This window comes from Mandrillus leucophaeus, unplaced genomic scaffold, assembly GCF_000951045.1.
Source record: "Mandrillus leucophaeus isolate KB7577 unplaced genomic scaffold, Mleu.le_1.0 Scaffold272, whole genome shotgun sequence".
Taxonomy (NCBI): domain Eukaryota; kingdom Metazoa; phylum Chordata; class Mammalia; order Primates; family Cercopithecidae; genus Mandrillus; species Mandrillus leucophaeus.
In genome coordinates, this window is record NW_012102832.1 from 255702 (window position 1) to 261137 (window position 5436).

The window sequence follows — 5436 nt, forward strand, 5'->3', positions numbered from 1 at the left end:
CTCACTGCATTGCCTAGGCTGGACTTGAACTCCTGGGCTCAAGCAATCCTCGTGCCTCAGCCTCCCAAAATGCTGCGATTGCAGCATGAGCCACTGTGCCAGGCCCCCTTTATGTCTATACATGATAAAACTTAATCACATAGAAGGAGGTATAGGGAAAATGAGAAGTACAAGATGGTATTCTCAAGAGGCCACATTAAAAAAGAGTGAAATTTTTAAAAATAGCTGAAATATTTATTGCTTACACCATCTATACAAGCATCTAGTGGATTCTGCCTTGGCATTACATTGAGATACAGAAATAAAATCTTCTAAAATTCCAATATCAGAAGTGCCAAGTCAACCGTACTTCAAATTTTCCTTTACAAATTATCTATTTGAAACTCAGAATGTGTTTTCCTCCAAGCCACTGCTATAGTTAAATAACAAGTAACCTAAATCACAAAACGCTATATAGCCCACATATACCAGTGTAGCTCAGTACTAGATCAAACACATTGTGAGGTTTTGTTTTTTTATTCAGATGGCAACTTTCCTATCATATTGTTTATGTGGTTTTAGAAAGCAGTTCATGGTGCACAAAAATAAGGTTCACAGTTCAAAGAAGGCCTACAGTGACCACCTGCTACTTGGAACATACTTTGTTTCTCCACAACGCTGAAAATAATGTTGCAATGGGAAAGAAAACACACTATTCTGGAGGATATCCTCCAGGGGGATTCAAGTGAAAAATGGAACCAAGAACTTACTTTGTAAAGTTTCAAGGTGACCTCCTTCTCACCCTAGGGCATAAAAGCCAATCAGATATATGCATAGTTACAGTTCAACCAGTACCTATACTGACAGTCTCGTATTTTCAAATAGATTTCATATTTATATAACATAGTGATGGTCCTATCTTATTAGGCTATCTAAAAAGAATGAGCATGTGCCAAATATAAATCTGGTTCAATAGAACCAAAAAATTCCTTCTAGGGTGCCCCTGCTCTTAATAAATGACTGTGAACTATTTCATTAAAATCACTCAGGATTCTGGACCAGGATTTCCATTGATTATGTTGTCTTACACTGTTACTTAATTTGTCTAGGTCTCAGTTGATCTTTTTTTTTTTTTTTTTTTTTTTTAAGGACTTCATTTCAGGTAATGGAAGAGTATATAACTCAAACTAATTCTCTTCTACTTGACACCCACAAAACTAAAAAAGCTGGAAGGAAGGGAAAACCTCTTCAAAGAATTATAGAACAAGATAAGGTGATCAAGATGAAGAAGAGGATGAAATTCCATAAAGAGGAAGCTTTGCATTCTAGGCCATTTTTGCTCTGGGGTCATTTGCTGATCTAGCAGAGATATAGCAGATTTGGAAGTGAGGCTGTAGGCCCAGGGACAAAAGTGGGAATCCAGGGCCCATCAACACTGGGGGGCTTTGTGGCTGGGTGGGCACTGTGAGATGTAAGCCACCTCACAGCGTGAGCCACCACACACGGCCGCAAGACCCTATCTTAACAAAAAAAAGAAGCCAGGAGTGGTGGCTCACGCCTGTAATCCCAGCACTTTGGGAGGCCAAGGCAGGAGGATCACAAGGTCAAGAGATCAAGACCATCCTGACCAACATGGTGAAACCCCATCTCTACTAAAAATACAAAAATTTAGCCGGGCGTGGTGGCACATGCCTGTAGTCCCAGCTACTCAGGAGGCTGAGGCAAGAGAATCGCTTGAACCCAGGAGGCAGAGGTTGCAGTGAGTTGAGACTGCACCACTGCACTCCAGCCTGGGTGATAGAGCGAGGCTCCATCTCAAAAAAAAAAAAGAAAGAAAGAAAAAGAAAAAAGAAAATATACCCTCACAGACAATCCTTTTTTTTTTTCAGCTGCTTAGTCAATAAGTTCATTGTCTTTATCTGAAAAATCCTCACATACAATTGTTTGATTTAGCTCTCAGCAGCCTCTTCCCAAGCTCTGAGGAAGTTTGCCTTCTTTTGAGCTACCCAATCTTTCTTCTGGGGAAGGGACATTTTGGGACTGTTCCACCTCTTTGTTTTAACTTCTTTCTTGGGCTTCTTCTAATAGACTAGATTCTATCACATAGCAGCATGAGCTTCCTTACACATCTCCTCCCCCATGTCTGGAGTTACTCTGTTCTTTATGTACTGAGAGAACTCTTTCTTGTAAGCATCTTCATCTTCTTCCATTAGGTAACGCATGTAACCTGCAACACTCTTACCATGATGTACTTCAGTGCACTTCTGCATTAAATTCCTTGCTTTCAGAATCATAACCAGGGAATCGTTTGGTACTGTGAGGGATAGACAAGCCTCCATCCACAGCTCCCTTCAGGGTGCCAAAAACTTTATTGCCAGTGGTAGTTCTGGCAAGGCCTGCATCCAAATAGCAGGTAAAGGCACCTGGCTGACCATCAATGCTTTCCACATTGTATTCATCTCCAGTCACCTCCACTTGGCCTTCATAGATCTTGTCCATGCCAAACCTAGCAAGAGGCCAGAACAATATGCTATAGCATAATTTGTCAGGTCAACCTTCATACCATATTTTGGCAGTTTGTGTGCATTCACTGTGCAGATTATCATATCCTCTTCTATATGGGTATAAGCAACTTGACAAATGGTATCTGTTTGTTACGCAAACTATCATCCTGTAGTTGGGTGTGTTGTATTTATTTTTATCCTGTATCACCAAGCATTTCCAAGCATAGCAATCAGTTTTATCCTCTCATCATCTTCTAAATTTCACTTGGTATCTCTTAAAGTAGGCCACATTCTCGACAATTTTAACAAACCCCATCCTAAAGAACAGCGATGACTTGACACAGTCCTCTCCCTCACAGACAATCTTAAAAGCACATTAGATACAGCTAAAGAAAGAATTCATGAGTTGAAAGATAAATCAGAATGAAGATCCAAAATAAAACACACGGTGGCAAAAAAGATTAAAAACACAGAGGAGGAAAAAAAGATGCAGGATACTGTTAGAAAGCCAAACATAAATGTAAAAAAGATATAATTATGGCAGGGCGCGTTGGCTCACGCCTGTTATCCTAGCACTTTGGGAGGCCAAGGCAGGCAGATCACAAGGTCAGGATTCCAGACCAGACTGACCAATATGGTGAAACCCCATCTCTACTAAAAATACAAAAATTAGCCTGGCATGGTGGCGCACACCTGTAATCCCAGCTACTCAGAAGGCTGAGGCAGGAGAATCACTTGAACTGGGATGTGGAGGCTGCAGTGAGACAAGATCATGCCACTGCACTCCAGCCTGGGCGACAGAGCGAAACTCTGTCTCAAAAAAATAATGATAATAATAGTAATAATAATTACAGTTGGACACGGTGTCTCACACCTGTAATCCCAGTACTTTGGGAGACTCAGGCTGGAGGATTGTTTGAGCCTTGGAGATCAAGACCAGCCAAGGCAACATAGTAAGACCCTGTCTCTACAAAAATTTTTTTAAATTAGCCAGGCATGGTGGCACACATCTGTAGTCCCAGGTACTCAGAAGGCTGGGGTTGGAGGATCACTTGCACCCAGGAGGTCAGAGCTGCAGTGAGCTGTCATTGTACCACTGCACTCCAGCCTGAGCAACAGAGTGAGACCCTGTCTCAAAAGAAACAAACAAACAACAAAAAAAACACTACCTGTTAAAAAACATGGAAATCGCCACGTGCAGTGGCTCGCGCCTATAATCCCAGCACTCTGGGAGGCCAAAGCAAACAGATCACCTAAGGATAGGAATTCAAGACTAGCCTGGCCCACATGGTGAAACCCTGTCTCTACAAAAACACAAAAATTAGCCAGGTATGGTGGTGAATGCATGTAATTCCAGCTACTTGGGAGACTGAAACAGGAGAATCGCTTGAACCCAGGAGGCAGAGATTGCAGCGAGCCGAGATCTAGCCACCACACTCCAGCATGGGTGACAGAGCGAGACTCCGTTTCAAAAAAAAAAAGTGGGGGGTGGGCTGGGTGTGGTGGCTCACACCTGTAATCCCAGCACTTTGGAGGCTGAGGCAGGTGGATCACTTGAGGTCAGGAGCTCAAGACCAGCCTGGCCAACACGGTGAAACCCCATCTCTACTAAAAATACAAAAAATTAGCCAGAAATGGTGGCACAAGGCTGTAATCCTAGCTATTTGGGAGGCTGAGGCAGGAGAACCGTTTGAACCTGGGAGGCGGAGGTTGCAGTGAGCCGAGATCACACCACTGCACCCCAGCCTGGGCAGCAGAGCGAGACTCCATCTCTAAATAAATAAATAAATAAATAAATAAATATTAACTAATTAATACAAATAAAAACCCACAAAAATTAGCCAAGTATGGTGGCGTACACCTGAAGTCCCAGTTACTCAAGAGGCTGAGGCACGAGAATTGCTTGAACCCAGGAGGCAGAGGTAGCAGTGGGTTGAGAAAGAGCCACCGCACCCCAGCCTGGGCGTCAGAGTGAGACTCTATCCAAAAAAAAAACATGGAATCAAATCATAATTGCCTGGAGAAGGAGCAGGGAAAAGGGGAGAAAAGGATTATAAAGGGGCATGAGGAAATGTTCTGGGGTGATGAATATGTTCATTATCCTGGTTACATTTATGAGAAAACTTACCAAATTACGTATTTTAAGATGTACCCTTTACAGTGTGTCAACATTACAAGTACTCTCACAAAGCTATCAAAAAGAGGAAAGAAGCAGCAGTAAGCACCAACAGCCATAACTACTGCCTGGAGAATTTCCCCCAAAACAAACAAACTAAAAAAAGTGTGGGCTGCAGCTAAAAGTAGTACATTTTTAGGATGAAAATTTATAATTTAAATGAATATACAGAAAGAAGGACTGAAAAGTAACAAGCCAAACATCCATCTCAAGACTTCTGTTTGTTTTTTGTTTTTTTGTAAGGGTAGTCAAGTGAAGCAGTGGGAGTGGAGAAGGAATAAATAAATCTGTAACTGGCTATGATTGATAAATTATAAACACCACTGCACTGGGACCAGTCTAAAGAAGATTTTTAAAATCTGCAAAGTAGACCGGGCACGCTGGCAGTGGCTCACACCTGTAATCCCAGCACTTTGGGAAGCCAAGGCGAATGGATCACTTGAGGTCAGGAGTTTGAGACCAGCCTGACCAACGTGGTAAAACCCCGCCTCTACTAAAAACAGAAATGAGCTGGGTGTGGTGGCACATGCCTGTAATCCTAGCTACTCAGGAGGCTGAGGCATAAGAATCGCTTGAAACCAGGAGGCAGGGATTGCTGTGAGCTGAGATCATGCCACTGCACTCCAGCCTGGGCAACAGAGCAAGACTCCGTCTCAAAAAAAAAAAAAAAAAAAAAAAAAAGAAGTAAACCCAAAGGAAGTAGAAGTTAATAAAGAAATAATAGTCAACTGAGGTCTAGAAATCAATGGTCAGTTCTTTGGAAAAAAAAAAAAAAGC

The 5436-nt window shown here is 42.3% G+C and overlaps 1 protein-coding gene and 1 pseudogene across 1 annotated transcript in view; both read right to left on the bottom strand.

The window, feature by feature from the left end:
• The window catches only part of LOC105542973 (puromycin-sensitive aminopeptidase), a 122511-nt gene that overhangs the window by 80164 nt on the left and 36911 nt on the right, over positions 1–5436 (bottom strand). The window lies entirely within an intron of this gene.
• Positions 1929–2799, bottom strand: LOC105542972 (annotated as a pseudogene).